Source organism: Mobula hypostoma, chromosome 6 (assembly GCF_963921235.1).
Source record: "Mobula hypostoma chromosome 6, sMobHyp1.1, whole genome shotgun sequence".
In the NCBI taxonomy this organism is placed as follows: Eukaryota; Metazoa; Chordata; class Chondrichthyes; order Myliobatiformes; family Myliobatidae; genus Mobula; species Mobula hypostoma.
Window position 1 is genome coordinate 177,012,408 of NC_086102.1, and position 18,041 is coordinate 177,030,448.

The following is an 18,041-nucleotide window of genomic DNA, read 5'->3' on the forward strand; positions in this document are numbered from 1 at the left end:
AGATTACTATCAATTACAAACATAGGGTAAATAAAAAAGGAATAAGAAGGTAGTGTTCATGGACCATATTAGAAATCTGATGTCAGACAGGAAGAAGCTGTTCCTAAATCGTTGAGTATGGGTCTTCAGGCTCCTGTCCCTCCTCCCAGATGATAATAACAAGAAGAGGGCATGCCCCCTGACGGTAAGGTTCCTTAGTGATGGATGCCAACTTCTTGTCTGCTTGTTTCTGTCACCAATGGACACCAAATTTCCTGCCCAAGACAGCAAGCAGTAGCAGAGACTTGTGAATGCAGGTCACTCTGTCGCATAAATGAACTTTTCCAGTCTCAAGTAAACAACTAACAGGATCAAGAAGTCCTCGCACTCCCCACCTAGTCATTCCCTCTTCTCTCCTCTCCTATTGAGCAGAAGACACACAAGCCTCTTCTCCGTGGATTGTCACCTTGTTGTGGTGGAGAAGCTTGTGTGGTCCTGTGATCCCGAGAGCAATGCCGTCTGGAGCTATGCTACTGGTATGGCGGTAAGGTCGAGGGTGAGGTCCCTGACAAAGAACAATCCAACCAAGACCTCAACGGTGGAACAGGCGGACGAAGTTACTTCGAACTCAACGGCTGTGAAGGCGAATGAAGGCTGCAACAAATCCATCGGCTCCAATCGTCGTGGTTTCCATGCCATTGGAATCAGTTGGTTGATTTGTGAAGTATCGTGTGCTTCTTGGAGTGCAACATCAAGTACACGTTAAACAAATACACGCACAGGCATCTTCACTCTGTGGGCCACTTCTTCTGAACGAAGACCATCATCCTCGACCCCGAGAGATAGCCACGACGACAAAAGCCTAAGACCAAGAACTACGAGATTCAAGGATGCCAGTTATCAGAATCTCAAACAGACCTCTCATACACTAAAAGATAAACTCTCCATTTCCAAATCTATATCATCATGACCCTTATATTTTAATTGTCTATCTCTACAGCACTTCCTCTGTAACTCTAACACTATATTCTGCATTCTGTTTGTGTTTACAACCTTGGATCATTATCTGTGACACGACCTGTCTGGATGACACACAAAACAAAAGCTTTTCAGTGGTTCTTATTGAACCAATGCCAATGATCTAGTTAGTGATTGTGTTACCTTTGCTTTGGAGGAACGGTTGGTATCTTTCTCATTGACTGGATCATTTTGTATTAAATAAGGTTGAAAGAGTAAAGAGAAAATTTTCAAAGATGTTGCTGGGATGACCTAAGTTATCAGGAAATATTGAATCGGTTTCAGCTTTATTCCTTGGAACATCAGTGATCAAGGGGAGATTTGATAGAGTTGTACAAAATTATGAGGGGTATAGATAGAGTAAATGAAAGGCTATTTTTACTGACATAGGATGAGACTACAACCAGAGGTCATGGGTTAAGGATGAAAGGTGAACAGTTTAAAAGGAACGAGTGGAAACTTCTTTACTCAGAGGGCTGTGAGTGTGCGGAATGAGCTGCTGGCACAAGTAGTGCATGCCACGCTCCATTTCAATGTTTAAGAGAAGTATGGATAAGTACATGGATGGTAGGGGTATGGAGGGCTATGGTCTGGGTGCAGGTTGATAGGAGTAGCAATTTAAATGGCTTGACATGGACTAGAGGGTTGAGGACTAGTTTCTGTTCTGTACTTCTCCGTCTTGAAAGGATATGGAGGAGGCAGAAGAATGGGTTTGACAGAGAAAATGGATCAGCCATGATGAAATGGTAGAACATACTCGATGGGCCAAATGGTCTGGTTCTGTTCCTATCTCTTATGGTCTCATAGTTTTAAAAAGTACAGAACTAGCTGCCCTATGACTCTATTAATGGATGTCCTAAAGCGTGTTGAATTTTAGATCTTTTTCCCCGAAACAATGAACCCTTCCACTTCAATGTTCCGGTCAGAGAAGACCCAGGTCGGGCACCTGCCTCTCCGCTCACGCAGCCGGTGTCGGAGAATGCACCGATTAAGCGGTGGGACGGAGGGTGGGGCCCGGTTTCCTTCTCTCGGGTGCCTGAAAGCAGCAAGGCGGAAGTCAGAGAGCTCAGAAGCTGGGGATTTCCCACTGGGGACTTCCGAGCTCTTCTCGGCCGTCAGTGCGCAGCCAATGAGGCGGCGCCGGTAGGAAAAGCAGCAGCGCCAGCGGGACCGAGATTGCAGCTCCGCCGGGGGGTTCGGGCTCCTGGCCGCCTCTGACGTCGGTAAGTGTGGCGGCGGCGACCACCGTAAGCCGGTGAAGGTCGGACCGTGCGCTCCAAGGGAGAGGGCAGCCGCGCTCCCGTGTCTGGGGCTGGCCTCACTCACTCTCGGGGCGGGGAGACCAGCTGCTTGCGAGCTGCGCTGCCCTTTAACTGCTGTCGGGTCCCGGGTAAACTTGCCGAGGCCTAGTGAAGGGCGCTGCTTCGCCCAGTGTTGGGGGCAGCTCCTACCTGTTTGGTTCTGTCCCCTCCCCTTTCATGTGATCGGAAACACGGCGAGCAACTTATGCCTTAGATCATAACTGCAAACTGCTCTCGGGAGTTTTTGCGGTTTGTATTTCTTTAAAGTGCAGCTGGAAAATTTACCAGCGTTAATATTTTGCCACTTGGCCGAGTGACGGAATGGCCCCTTCCGCTCCCATTTAATATGTTGTGAAAATCTAAAAAGTTTTTCGCCGAGGGAAGTCATGAGTGGAACAGTACTGCAGATGTTGAATGTCTGCAGTAAAACAAATACTGTTAAATGTTCAAGTTAAGCAACATCCATGAGACACACATCAGGTCGATGATCCTTCATCGAATTTCAGAAATGTTAGCAGAAGAGGAGTCGAACTAAAGGACAAGTCCAAAGGCGGAAGAGGTCAATCGAGGTGACGGGGCCAAGTCAAAGAGAACGGTAAAGGCAATGGTGCATGACAAAAGGTTAACCTGAGCGAGGATGTATGTTAAGGCTTTATAAGACGCTGGTGAGGCCTCACTTGGAGTATTATGAGCAGATTTAGGTCCCTTATCTAAGAATGGATGTGCGGACATTGAAGAGGGTTCAAAGGAGGTTCATGAAAGGCTTATTATATGAGGAGTGTTTGATGGCTCTGGGTCTGTACTCCCTGGAATTCAGAAGAATAAGGGGGATTAACCTATCTAATGTCGAAAGGCCTTGACAGAGTGGATGTGGAGAGGATGTTTCCTATGGTGAGGGAAGACTAGAGGCCATTGCTTCAGAATAGAGGGACGTCCATTTAGAATGGAGGTGAGGAGGAGTTTCTTTAGACAGAGGGTGGTGAATCGGTGGAATTTGTTGCCACAGGCGGCTGTGGAGGCCATGTCTTTGGGTATATTTAAGATAGAGGTTGATAGATCCTTGATTAGTCAGGGCATGAAGGGATACAGGGAGAAGGCAGGAGACTGGGTCTGAGAGGGAAATGGGTCAGCCATGATGAAATGGCAGAGCAGATTCAATGGGGGAAATGGACTAATTCTGCTCTTATATTTTACGGTCTTATCGGGAGGAAGTGTAAATAGAAAGAATCATAAACATGAGAGGTTCTGCTGGTGCTGGAAATCGAGTGAAATTCTGGAGGAACCCAGTGGGCCAGACAGCATGTACGGAGAGAATAAAAGAGTTGATGTTTCAGGCTGAGACACTTCATTAGGACTTGAATGCAATGGATGGGGTGCAGAAACCAGAATAAGAAGGTAGAGGGAAGGGAAGGAGTACAAACTGGTAGGTTATAGGTGAGGGGGATGGTTGGTTGCTGGGGGAGGGGTAATGAAGTGAGAAGCTGTAAGGTGATTGGTGGAAAGGGTTATAAGCTGAAGAAGGGGGAATTTGATGGGGGAGGAGAGTGGACCATGGGAGAAAGGGGAGAAGGAGGAGCACCAGAGGGAGGTGATGGGCAAGTGAGAAGAAGAGGAGGATTAAGAGGAAAAATGGAAGAAGGTATAGAAAAGGAAAGAAGAGGGAATTACCAGAAGTTGGAGAAAGATTTGTGTCTATTACTACCATCTTGTATGATGTGGAATGTGTTCTTTTGCAAAGGTGGTAAACTGTAAAGAGAATAAAATCACTATAAATTACAAAATGAGTGCAAGAAAAGTAAAAATACTTGTGTTGAAGAAGGATTAAAAATACGTTGAGTACTGGAGTTAGGAAATAGAAAGATGACAATTGCCAAAAATTAATCCCAGAAAACTTTTGGAAGGTGAGGTGCTGTTGTTCAAGCTTCATTTAGGCATTGTTAATCAAGTCCTGGAGAATGAAAATTGAGGTGCAAGTCAAAATAGATTGGAACTAAAATTCCAGGCAACTCATACAGCATGAATGGCATGGATAAAATCATTCTGCTAAGCTGTTACCCATTTGTTTTCTACAATGCAGAGGAATCCACACTGAGCATTGAATACAGTATGCCAAACAGAAAAAAATGTACAAGTAAATTGCTGTTTCACCTGGAGAGTGCTTTTGGGAAGGGCAGCTGTTGTTCTTGCAGTCACGTAGGAGGGTGCCATGGGAGGTAGTATTGACGGAAGTGGAAGAGTGGACCAAAGCACTCCAGAGGGAACAGCCTCCTTGGAATGCTTAACTAAGGGTAGGTGCAATAGATAGATTGTGTTGGAGCTGTTGGAAGTCTGAAACAACAATGCCATGAATCAGCAAAGACAAAGATGGGAAAATATTTTCCTTGCTCTGAAAGTGAAGAAAAGGGAAGAGAGCAGGAATGTGAGAAATAGAATATGCATGGCTGAGGGCCTTATTGAGGTAGAGGAGAATCCATCATTGGGGTGGAGGGAGGAAGAACTAATGGAGGTATTTGGAAGGTTGAATGGAGGGATATGGTCCTTGTGCAGGTCAGTGGTACTAGGCAGAAAATGGTTCGGCACAGCCAAGAAGGGCCAAAAGGCCTTTTTCTGTGCTATAGTTTTTCTATGGTTTTCTATCAAATCAGATATGGTGGTCTTAAATAGAATGGGGATATTAAGGGAAGAAGTGTAGTTCTGGTAGTAGTGGGAATCTGTAGGTTTGCAAAAGATGCTGGACTGAGATTTTGCCCTGAATTGAAAAACCAAGGTGTCAAAAAAGGGAAGAAGGTATGAATAGGGCAGGAACTGACTCAGTGAAGTTATCGTGCTTTCTAACTCAGCAAGGAGGTCGGGGAATAGTTTTAACACAATCATTCATGCACCAGGAAGAGAAATGAGGTGGGGGAGGGGTGGAAACATGTGACTGCAAAGATCAATAAAACAGAGAATCTTTGCCTGTCTCAGAGATGGTCATAGCTTGTACTCCTACAGGTTCCCACAGCTACCTCTTTTCTTTTTGGAGGAAGCAGATAGAGCGGTAGGATTGTTCAGTGTTAAGAGTTCACCCAGGCAGTGAAGAATGCTAGTGGATTCAGACTGAATTTGTTCAAGGAAGAAGCAAAGAGACTTCTGTGTTCCAGCAGGAGATTGGGGAAAAAACATTCCCTCCCCCTCCCCTCTTCTTCTGTTTTCCGCTCTGGCCCCTTACCACTTCTCTCCTATCACCCCTCCGTAGATATCCCCTCCTTCCCTTTCTCCTATGGTCCACTCTCCCTTCCTATAAGATTTCTTCCCCTCTGGCCATTACCATTCCCACCCACCTGGCTCCACCTATGACCTTCTTGCTATCCTCCTTCCCCTCCCCCCCCAACTTTTTTTATTCTGATGTCTTCCCCTTTCTATTCAGTCCCTGAAGAGTCAATCTGATTCCTAACAAACTTGTGTCATACAAAAGTAAAAGTTGGAGGAACTCAGCAAATCAGACAGCATCTGTGGAGGGGAATAAACAGTGGACCTGATAAAGGGTCTCCGCCTCAAAATGTCGACTGTTTGGTCATTTCCATAGATGCTGCCTGACCGACAGAATTCTTCTGGCATGTTGTGATTGGATAGACGTATAGTGAAACTGGGCCATTGGGAAGGTGAATTACAGTGTTAACGTAACTGTGTGGTGGGGAGGAGTTTTTAATCAGAAAAAGCTTATAAATAGCTGGGAAGTGGTTGGACATGAGAGCAAGAAAAGAGTTGAGAAGAAGAAATGAGTTTTGTAGTATTCTTGTTTACACAAGAATGCATAAAACAAGAACGGTTGGAATGAGAAACAGTTTCTTCCCCCAGGCCATTAGGCCTGAACTCTTCATATTTGAAGTGTTACTGGTTAATCTGCTCCGTACCTTACAATATTTAATATTAATGCACTTCGCTTGTGTGTGATTCCTCTGTAGATGTTATCCTCACCTTCGCAAGTTATCATGTGTTATGTGCACTACTGTTCTTTACACCCTGTTCAAAGAAATGTTTCATTTCTGTATACATTATAAAATAGTATACATGTATATAGTTAGGTGACAATAAACTTGACACATGAATTTCAGGTCTCTCTCTTTCAAATACTTCACCATCTTACTGGTTGTTTTAATCACTTCTGATTCTCTGTACATCTTTCTTCCTCTGATGAACCAGAAGTGGCTGCGAGCGCTGATTACAGCAAGATGATGGAACCAAAGCACATTCTGAATGTCCCTGGTGCAGAATTAGCTGTATTTGTGATTAGCTGCCCATCCGTTTGTCCCAATACACGATTGTTAAAGATAATACTTTGAGTAGAAAGAAGTAGAATTTCAGTCAAGATCTATGTATACTAATGCTGGATGTAGGAAAGTGATTTCTGCTTATTAGTAAACATCTTGCTTCAGGGCATATCGATGCAGTTACAAAGAAGGCTCAAAGGTGGCTCTTTGATTAGGAGTTTGAGATTTGATACATCAGCAAAGACACTTGTAAATTTTTTACATATGTACCATGGAGAGCATTCTAACTGGCTGCATCACCCTCTGGTAAGGTGGGGGGGGGGGCGACTGCACAGGATATCAATAAGCTGCAGGAAGTTGTGAATTCAGTCAGCTCCATCATGGGACTAGCCTCCGTAGTATCCAGGGCATCTGCGAGGAGTGATGCCTCAGAGAGGCAGCATTAGGGACCTCTATCATCCAGCAGCAAGGAAAAAGCATGGTCTGGGTGGTGAGGATCTCTGATGATGGATGCTGCTTCTCTACGGCAACATTTTACATAAGATGTGCTTAATGGTTGGGAGGGTTTTACACGTGATGTATTGGGCCAAATCCACTATTCAGTGATTCAAGGACAGCTCCTTCCCCTATGCCATCTGATTTCTGAATGGACATTAAACTCACGAACAAGAGAAGATCTGCAGATGCTGGAAGTCAAAGTAATGGACACAAAATGAAGGAGTAGCCTCAGCAGGAAACGAGCAGCGTCTGTGGAAGAGAGTAAACAGTTGACTTTTTGGGCGCAAACTCTTCATCAGGAGTGGAGGAAGAAGTACAGGGTAGTAGGTGATAGGGGAAGTCGAGAGAAGGGGAGGTGTGAAGAACGGGGCAGTCGATTGGTGAAAGAGGTAAAGGGTTGGAGAAGAGGGAGTTTGATAGGAGAGGACAGAAGGCCATGGAAGAAAGGGAAGGTGGAGGAGTTCTAGAGGGAGGTGATGGGCAGGTAAGGGAATGGGGAATAGAGGGGGGGGGCGGGGACAATTACTGGAAATTCAAGAAATTGTTGTTCATGCCATCAGGTTGGAGGCTACCCAGACAGAATAGAAGGTGTTCCTCCAACCTGAGTGTGTCCTTATTGCGACAGTAGTGGAGGTGACGGAGTGACATGTCAGAAGTAGAATTGAAATGGGTGGCCACTGGGACATCCTGCTTTTTCTGGCTGTCAGCAATGTAGGGAGCGATCCCTTTGGAAAGCAGAAAGTGGGGGGAGGGTAAGATGTGCCTGGTGCTGGAATCCCGTAGGAGATGGCGGATGTTACGGAGGACTAGCTGCTGGATATGGAGGCTTGTGGGGTGGTGGATGGATGGGGTGAAGGCAGACGTGTGAAATGTGGGGGAGGGCAGCATTGATGATGGACGAAGAAAAGCCTCTTTCTTTGAAGAAGGAGGACATCTCATTAGTTCTGGAATGAAAAGCCTTATCCTGAAAGCTGATGCAGTGGAGGCAGAGGAATTGAGAGAAGGGGTTGGCATTTTTTACAAGTAACAGGATGGGAAGAAGAATAGTCCAGGTAGCTGTGAGAATCTGTGGGTTTATAAAAGCTATCAGTGTCTCCAGAGAGATTGAGAAAGGGAAAATGGACCAGGTAAATTTGAAGGCAGGGTGGAAGTTGGAAACAAAATTGATGAAGTCAACAAGCTTAGCATGGGTGTAGGAAGCAGCACCAATGCAGCCATTGATATAGTGTAGGGAAAGTTGGGGAGTGATACCAGTGTAGGCTTGGAACATGGACTGTTCCACAAAGCCGACAAAAAGGCAGGCATACCTTGGACCCACGTGAGTGCGCATTGTTACCCCTTTAGTTTGAAGGAAGTGGGAGGGGCCAAAGGAGAAATTACTGAGAGTGAAGATCAGTTCTGCCAGATGGAGAAGAGTGATACTGGAGGGGAACTGGTTGGGTCTGGTGTCCAGAAAGTAGCAGAAGGCTTTGAGGCCTTCCTAATGGGGATGGAGGTGTATAGGGACTGGGCATCCATAGTGAAAATGATTAGATTAGATTATGAGGACATGCAGTCCTCTTTTATTGTCATTTAGTAATGCATGCATTAAGAAATGATACAATGTTCCTCCAGTATGATATCACAGAAACACAAGACAGACCAAGACTGAAAATCTGACAAAAACCACTTAATTATAACGTATAGTTACAACAGTGCAAGCAATACCGTAACTTGATGAAGAACAGACCATGGGCACTGTAAAAAAAAAGTCTCAAAGTCTCTCGAAAGTCCTATCATCTCACGCAGACGGTAGAAGGAAGAAAACTCTCCCTGCCATGAGCTACCAGCGCTGCAAACTTGCCGATGCTACATCCTGGAAGCACCCGACCACAGTCCGACTCTGAGTCGTCTGAAAACTTCGAGCCCCCGACCAGCCCTCTGATACCGAGCACCACCTCTGCCGAGTGCTTCAGCCCCGGCCCTGGCCGCCAGCAACAGGAAAAGCCGAGGATTTGGGGCCTTCCCTCCGTAGATTCTCGATCGCACAGTAGCAGCGGCAGCGAGCCAGGCATTTCAGAAGTTTCTCCAGATGTTCCTCCGTGCTTCTCGCGTCTGTCTCCATCAAATCAGAATTGTGCACGGCCCCTATTTAACAAATACGATATCATTTCATTGGAGAGGCCATGCACGCTGTGTCGTGCCACTGTCTTCTCCTCCCTCTTCTCCTATGAGATGACCAGGGCTGGGGAATTTGAACTCAGCGAAAAGTTCAAGGGCATGTGAAGTGTCATTGATGTAGGTAAGAAGAGGCTGAATGGGGGCGGGGGGGGCGCGGATAAAGGTTATGAAGATACAGGTTTGGTGGGGTAGAAACAAGCAGAAGCAATAAGACCATAAGATATAGGAGCAGAAGTAGGCCATTCGGCCCATTGAGTCTGCTCCGCCAATCAATGATGGGCTGATCCAATTCTTCCAGTCATCCCCACTCCCCTGCCTTCTTCCCATACCTTTTGATGCCTTCGTTAATCAAGAACCTATCTATCTCTGACTTAAGTGGGTCTACCTGGACAGGCAGCTTTGTGGATCTTGGGTAGGAAGTAGAAATGGGAGGTACAATTCAGGGAACTTTGAGGTTGGTGGCAGTGGACCCATGAACACTACCTCACTAATTTAATTTAAGTATTTAAGTTAAGCAGTGCAAAAAAAGGTGTGTGTGTGTATACGCACACGTACTGTAATTTGGTTTTTATTATGTATTGCATTGTACTGCTGCCATAAAAAGAGGAAATTTCACAACATATACCAGTGATATTAAATCTGATTCTAATTTAGGTGATGGATTTTCAATCTGTGCAAGGACTATTCCAGATAAAATTAAGTCCATTTTGACAACAGTTATGTTGGTCAATGCTGGACCAAGGGAAGGATATGTGCTACTCAATAATATGAGTGAACAAGCCTGTCAGTCCATTAATTACATTTAAAAAGTTAGTTATTGAGAAAGGAAATAGTATTCCAGAGTGAATCTAATTTTTGTGAAGGAAAGTAAGCAATATCCATTGATGGGCACCCATTTTGAAGGTGTTTGGCAGTCTCGATGTGTAATAATTTCAATATCATTTTTTTGGATTTCATTTGAAACAAGAACTTGTATTTATGATTATGTTTTGAAAATTAGGCCACATTTTAATTAAAGAGCAGCTTCTCTGCCTTTGAGCACATAAACAGGAAGGAGAAACCAGGACCATGGTGTCCAGTGATTTTCTTTCTCTTGTACCTACTAATTTAATGTTCTGCGAGTTGTGAAATGCAGTTTAAAATTCCGGTAATGACAAAGCGCTGATGTTGCATCGTTATGTTGTACTTCTGTAAGAAAATATTTTCTCCCATTTGCTCATGGTACTTTGACCCAGTCAAGATTGAGCTGTCCATAAACGTATTATTGGCCTAGCACAACAATGAAGACTTTTCCTAATCAACTTCTGTTTATATCACAACCGAATAGGAAAAAGGACTTTTAAAACCTAACCTTCACCTCACCACAGCAATCTCTATGGTGATGTACCACTTGTCTCTGCTTTGATTTATATTATTTTGACAATATAGTCAATATTACTTATGTTGCAAGTGAAACCATAATTATGGGGATTAACTGGAGGAATGTTTCACCCTATTGTTTCACCATGAGACAAACTCAAAAGTGAATACAATTCCAGGAACAGCATTCATTGTCATCATCACTCTGTACTCTGACGTAGGTCTCAGCGTCTCATGAAAGGATCAGTGTCGAACCTCCTATCAGTTGTGGGTAAGTGTGCCCAATGAGGGTCGCCAATTGGGGGAAGAAAAAACAGATGGTCAGCTGCAACAGTGCATTAGTGCCAGGTGGAAAAAAAACTGCAAAAGCTGCCCGAAAGTTGTGAAGAAAAGAAGTATTTACAAATAGAAAAATGAACGCAAACATGTATGTACAAAATAATTACAAATATACAGATGCTTTCCCCACAACACATTTTGTCATTAACTTTCCAATATAACTATTCACCAACCATCAAATCCAACCTCCAACACCTCCCAGCAAAGCCAGACTGCAAGTTTAAATCTGCCTGTGTAGGGTGTCATGCATCTATCTACTCCCACTAACCCAGGCATCATTTTAGGATGTCCCAAACTGACCCTCTGGTCTTTTGGGGCCATCCTGCTGTCTACAAACTGATGTACTAGTGTGAGTGAAAATAAATTAAATCGCTTGGAATGCCTATGTCTAGAATCCTTATTTTTATGAGCTATAAACCAGCAGAGCACGTTAACTGAAGGGACTGTTGTGATTGATTGTTTTTTCTGTTGGGGAGTGTAAATGGATAACTTCCAAGAACTGTAGACTGGGAGGGGAAAATATGTGAACTCGTGGGAAAACTCGACCAGGGACAGAACGAGAAGGAGTGACAAACTGGGCAAAGGGGCAAGGTTAGCGGGAGAATTAGCATTACCAACCTGTTCTGTCACAATCAGGTTTAGGCAAATAGAACAAGGAGGTGCTGCCCTGCCCTAGCGAAATTGTAACATCGGACTTCAAAAATACAACAGACAAAAGCAACTTATAACAGACTGAAGTTAAAGTAATTTTATTATCAAAGTACACACGTCACTATATACCACACTGAGATTCATTTTCTTGTGGGCATTTGCAGTAAATAGAAAGAAACACAATAGTCATTGAAAATCTGCACACAGATGTACTTATAGAGAAGCTCACCGAGTTGTTCCAGTCTTTTTGGAAGGAAGGATCCATTCCTCAGGAACTTAAAGATGTATCCATCGTACACCTCTACAAGAGGAAGGGCAATCGACAAATATGCGACAACTACCGAGGAATCTCACTGCTCTCCATTGCAGGAAAAACCCTTGCAAGAGTCCTGCTAAATCATCTGGAGCTGGGCCCGCTGCCAGAGTCACAGTGTGGCTGTCGCAAAGGCCGCAGGGCTATTGACATGATTTTTGCCGCGCGCCAACTTCAGGAGAAGTGTCAGGAGCAGAATCGCGAACTCTACACAACTTTTGTTGACCTCACGAAAGCCTTCGACACTACCGAGGAATCTCACTGCCTGTGGAGGATCATGTCAAAGTTCGGCTGCCCCACCAAATTCATTCAGCTGGTACGCCAGTTCCATGATGGCATGATGGCCAGAGTGCTGGACGGTGGAGAATCCTCTGAGGCGTTCCCAGTCACCAATGGCGTCAAACAGGGCTGTGTGCTCGCACCCACACTGTTCAGCATGATGTTTTCTGCCATGCTGAATGATGCCTTCCAGGACAGTGATGCTGGAATCGGCCTGAAGTACAGAGTGGATGGGAAGCTCTTCAACCTGAGGAGACCAAAGTGAAGGAGACTGTTCTGAGAGACTTCCTCTTTGCCGATGACTGCACCCTGTATGCTGGCTCGGAGGCAGAGATGCAAGTCAATATGGACAAATTCTCCAAGGCTTGTGACAACTTTGGACTCACCATTGACATCAAAAAGACCGAAGTCATGCACCAGCCTGCTCTTCATGCACCATACACAGAACCGAAAATCACAATCAAAGGACAGAAACTACAGGCAGTTGACCAGTTTACTTACCTTGGCAGCACCCTCTCCCGAGCAGTGACTATTGATACAGAAGTTAACTGCAGAATAGCAAAGGCAAGTTCTGCTTTCGGTAGACTGCACTCTACTGTATGGGAACATCGAGTAATCAGTCCAGCAACAAAACTGAAGGTCTACAGAGCCGTGGTTTACACTACCCTCCCGTGTGTCTGTGAAACGTGGACAGTGTATCGAAGGCATGCAAGACAGCTCAACCATTTCCACATGACTTGTCTTCGCAGAATATTAGGCGTCAGATGGCAAGACAAAGTGCCAGACACTGAAGTTCTCTCCAGAGCAAGTCTACCATCAGTCCACACACTGCTAATGAGAGCACAGACCCAGTGGGCAGGTCATGTCATCCGCATGCCAGACGAGCACATACCTGTAAACTTAAATTTGCCAGACCAATAACCACACCACATACACAGTTCTTTACTTTATCCTTTCACTGTTTATTTGTTCAAACTCAGTCAGCGAGAAGCTCGGAGCCAGGCATCAGGAAGACAGAATATCTCTCTGTCTCTCTGTCTCTCTGTCTCTCTGTCTCTCTCCGTGACGAGCTTGTGACTAACATGCAAAAATGTTACAATTTATAGAACTAGGAAACAAAGAGCCCTTAGAGAAACTGGTATTCTTCACCAGGTCTGTTGGGGCAAAACTTAATTACTTAGATAAGAGAGTCCACTAAATCAGAGCTTTAATTAAAAAAAGGAATGTTCTGTCCAGTCTTTATGAGTTACTCCCTTTCGTTAGAAACAAGGAGGGAGCTTAGTTCAGTGGTGCGAAACCGTGAGACATGGTTTGTGGACCTGTGTGAACTCAGCCTTCACATCCTTCCCAAAGGAGTCGTTAATCTAAACAAGCTGAAGGCAGATTTCTCAGCGAAGGACAAACTCTGCACACTATCCAGAACAGAGCACACACAAGCTGGCACTTAATTTTAAACTGTTATTTACAAGAATCCGAGAGTCATTTCTTATGTCCCCCAATTCCCTTAAAACTTCATCATACCCAACCAGCTCCTTTTTGGGGATCTCTCTGCTGGATGACGCTCGCATGGAGGGCAGAAGAAACGTTACAAAGACACACTAAAGGCCTCCCTGAAGTCGCTTGATATAGACACGACCTCTTGGGAAACGCTGGCACAAAACCGTTCTACCTGGTGCGGTCTCATCCACAAGGGCTGTCAAGCTTGCGAAGCAAGGCGCGTTGCTGAAGCACAACATAAGCGCGAGCTGCACAAGTCCAGATCCACCAGCGCAACAACTGCAGTGCCTACACAGGTCTGCCCAACGTGTGCCAGGACATTCCGTGCCAGAATTGGCCTGACCAGTCATCTTCAGACACACCGCATCCAGTCTCAAAGTGACTAATGGTGTCGAAGTCTTCATTGACGATGATGGACGAACAACAACAAACAGCCAATGTGCAAAAGACAACAAACTGAGCAAATACAAAAAGGAAATTAAAATAATAAAATATATAAGCAATAAATATTGAGAACACGAGTTGTAGTGTCCTTTAAAGTAAGTTCATAAGTTGTGGAATCAGTTCAGTGTTGGGGTGAGTGAAGTTATTCCCTCTGGTTCAGGTGTCTGATGGTCGTTCCTGAACTTGTGATGTGGAATTTGAAGCTTGTGTACCTCCTTCCTGATGGCAGCAGTGGGAAGAGAATGTAGACTTGACTGTTGGGGTTCCAGATGACGGGTGCTGCTTTCCTGCGATAGTGCTCCTTGTAGACGTGCTCAGTGGTGAGAAGAGCTTTACTTGTGAAGGAATGCGTTGTATCCATGACTTTTTGTAGGTTTTTCCATTCCGGGGTATTGGTGTTCCCATACCACAATGTGATGCAACCAGTCAGTATACTCTGCATCTAGAATTTGTAGAAGTTTGTCCACGTTTTAGGTGACATGCTGAAGTTGCACAAACCTCTAAGAAAGTGGAGGTGCTGCCATGCTGCCTTTGTAATGGCAGTTGCATGCTGGACCCAGGACAGATCCTCTGAAATGATAACGCTGAGCAATTTAAAGTTGCCGACCTTCACAGCCTCTGATCCCCTGATGAGGACTGGCTTGTGGACCTTTGGTTTCCTCCTCCTGTCATCAACAATCAGCTCTTCCGTTTTGCTGACATGGAGTTGGAGGTTGTTGTGGCACCACTCAGCCAGATTCTCAATCTCCCTCCTATATACTGATTTGTCACCACCTTCGATTTGGCCCACAACAGTAGTGTCATCAGCAAACTTAACTACGGCGTCGGAGCTGTAGTTAGCCCCACAGTCTTAAGTGTAAAGTATAAACAACATTGAAATGTTCCCATAATGAGTGGACTCACTTTCAAGGACTCTTGATCTCATATTCTAGATAATTATTGCTTTTTTTTATTATTATTTCTTCCTTTTTGTATTTGTGGTCTTTCATTGATTCTGTTATGGTTCTTATTCTATAGATTTATTGAGTACGCCCACAAGAAAATGAATCTCAGGGTTGTTTACGGTGACATATACAGACTAAGCACACAGATTTGTGCTTCCCACAATAATTCCTACTAACAGTTGATCAGATTGGAGGTATTTTTCAAAATCAGATCATGATTGGCAGTGGACAACTCATAGTCTTGAGAGGAAGAGACGTCAAGAATGATCTCTATTTTTTTGAGATGACCGAGGCCAGCACAAATTCCAAAGAATTTGCAGTCATCTTCAGCCAGAAAGGCCCAAGTGGATATCCATCTCCGTCTCCTGATTTCCCCACAGCTGCACAATATCTAGCCAATTTGATTCACTCTACAATATCAAGAGTGAATCAAATCATGGCACTGGATGAAGCAAAATCCTGCAACCAAACAGTGTCCGAGTTGCTATGCTTGTGTCCTGATCTAATCCTCTTCTCAAAAGTTGTTTGGAATAATTGCAGGTCATTTTCTGTCCACAAAATTAAAAAAAAATCAGTCAAGCTGATTACTGCAGTATCAGTCTACTCAAACACTTCAAAGTGATGGAAGGTTTTTGATAGTTTTATTGGACATCACTTAGACATTCCCGCTGACCTACTTGCCCAAGGACAGTTCAGCTGCAGGTCTCATTACAGCCTTGAGTTCCACAGATGGGTCAAAAATGACTACCAAAGACATCAAGGAAGGATTTGATCAAATATGGCCTCAATTAAATAGAAACGAAGAGGAAACCCTACATTTGCTGAAATTGTACTTCAAACAGCTGTGGTTATTTGAAATTGTCCATCTCAGAGGGGTGATAGGTAGTTGAAGAGAAGGGATAATAGCGGTGCCAGAATGGAAGCAGAGAATAAATAGAAGGGGAAGAAATTACCGGAAGTAAGAGAAATCAATGTTTGTACCGTCAGGTTGGAGGCCACCCAGATGGAATATGAGGTGTTACTCCTCCTAAGAGTAGCCTAACTGACACGTTGGAATGGGAATGGGGATTGGAATTAAAATGGTTGGCAGCCAGGAAATCCTATGAAGGTGTTTGAGGCTGCACTGGATACAGTAGATGACATTGACGGACTTGCAAGTGAAGTGTTGTCTCACCTAGAAGGGCTGTTTGGGACCCTGGTGAATGGGCAGGTGCAGCACTTCTTCCACATGCGGGGGTAAATGCCAGGAGGGAGATCAGTGGGGAGGGACGAATGGGAAAGGGAATCACGAAGAGAGCAATCCCTGCAGAAAAATATGATCAGCTGTTTGCACCTCAGATGATCTTGGGCATCTGTGCCTGCATGGTCAAAAACAGTAGTTTTAGATGTGTTGATGGTTAGAAGCTGACAAATCTGACTGTTTCTCTGTTGGACTTGATCTTAGTGCTGAGGACTTGTGGAAATTTGTATTTCCTCTGATGAGCAACTCAATTGTGAAGCATGATCATTTAGAACTTCCATTCTTGTTCGCTATTACCAATTGGGTTAATTACTTGCCCAGTTAAGCAAAGATAAGACCCTAAGACCAGAGATATTGACTGTTACTCTCTATTTACCAGGTAAAATTGTTCAACTTAATTGCTACCATACCTATTCCATTATGACTTACATTTTTGTTTACTGCTTTTTACTGTAACAAGTCTTTACTGTAAAAAAAGGATTGGGTGGCGGGGTGGAGATACATCTCAGCAAAGGATGTATAAGGTGCTTCTTCCCTCCGGTAGCCTGCAGGTCACACTGGGCAAGGTGTAGCACCTACTTACCAACCCCCCCCCCCCCGATCAGGGTCATGTGAAGCCACGGGAGCAGATGATGGATGGTCATATGAGCAGCTGGTCCTTATCACAAGTCCTGGTTATGCGATCGCTAATGCCAGGCAGACATTGGCTAGAGTCATCCATCTTGTAAAGACACGGTCCGGAAGAAGGCAATGGCAAACCACTTCTGTAGAAACATTTGCCAAGAATGATCAATGTCATGGACCATGATCGCCTACATGATACAACATGGTACATGATGATGATGACTAAAAGAACATTGGACAAAATTGTTAAATGAAGATCTCTTCATTGCTAATTTACTTTGCTATCTGGGCAAATGGAAGCATTTCTAAAAGTAGTCACACTTTCTGAGTGTGTATTCAATGAAATTGAAAGTATTTTAAAATGTTCAAATTCTTTATAGTTTTCACAAAATACTGGGGGGGGGGGGAATGAAGATCAACCGCTTGAATTCCAGAGGTGATTGTATTGCTAAGTAATATTTGTCTTCCTTGTCCTTTGTTTATAAATTGTTTTTTTTACATTTCAGATATTCATGTCATATAATATTTATAAAACCTCACAATCTTTGGGGAGGGGCCTCAAGAATTTTAGGTGCATCACTTTGCTTTATTTTGTGAAACATGCCAAGTCTGATAACCTGTTAACCTGGCGTGTCATGTCACATTTGCATAGATAGCTGAGTTGTAGCACAGCTGTAAAACTCGCTCATGTAGTGTTCTGCCCTCAAGAGTAGCAGGAACAGAAGTCTGTTTGCCATCCTTTGATAAATTTGCGCTCAGTGGCCACTTTATTAGGTACAGGAGTGGAACCCAGTGTGGTTTTCTGCTGCTGTAACCTATCCACTTCCAGGTTCAACGTGTTGCACATTGAGAGATGCTCTTCTGCACACCACTGTTGTAATGCGAGTTACTGTCAGCTGAAACAGTCTGGCTATTCTCTTCTGATCTCTCTCATTAACAAGGCATTTTTGCCCACAGAACAGCCGCTTACTAGATTGTTGTTTTTTTTGGTTTCTCACATTCTCTATAAACTCTAGAGCAGGGATTCCTAGCTCTTTTTATGCCATAGACCAATACCATTAAGCAAGGGGTTCTTGGACCCCAGGTTGGGAAGTCCTGCTCTATTGATGGTTGTGCTTGGAAATGCCAGAACATCAGCATTTTCTG

At 44.3% G+C, this 18,041-nt stretch overlaps 1 protein-coding gene across 2 annotated transcripts in view; it reads left to right on the plus strand.

Annotated features, from left to right (window-relative positions):
* Positions 1-2,018: 2,018 nt before the first annotated feature.
* Positions 2,019-18,041, plus strand: part of LOC134348632 (TRAF family member-associated NF-kappa-B activator-like) — a 103,019-nt gene continuing 86,996 nt past the window's right edge. Inside the window, exon 1 of one of the 2 annotated variants that reach the window (XM_063052322.1) lies at positions 2,019-2,219. The gene's annotated coding sequence lies outside the window, so the exon portion shown is untranslated. Of the gene's footprint in view, positions 2,220-2,243; positions 2,893-18,041 lie in introns of those variants that run through there. The other variant, XM_063052323.1, reaches the window with a different exon arrangement.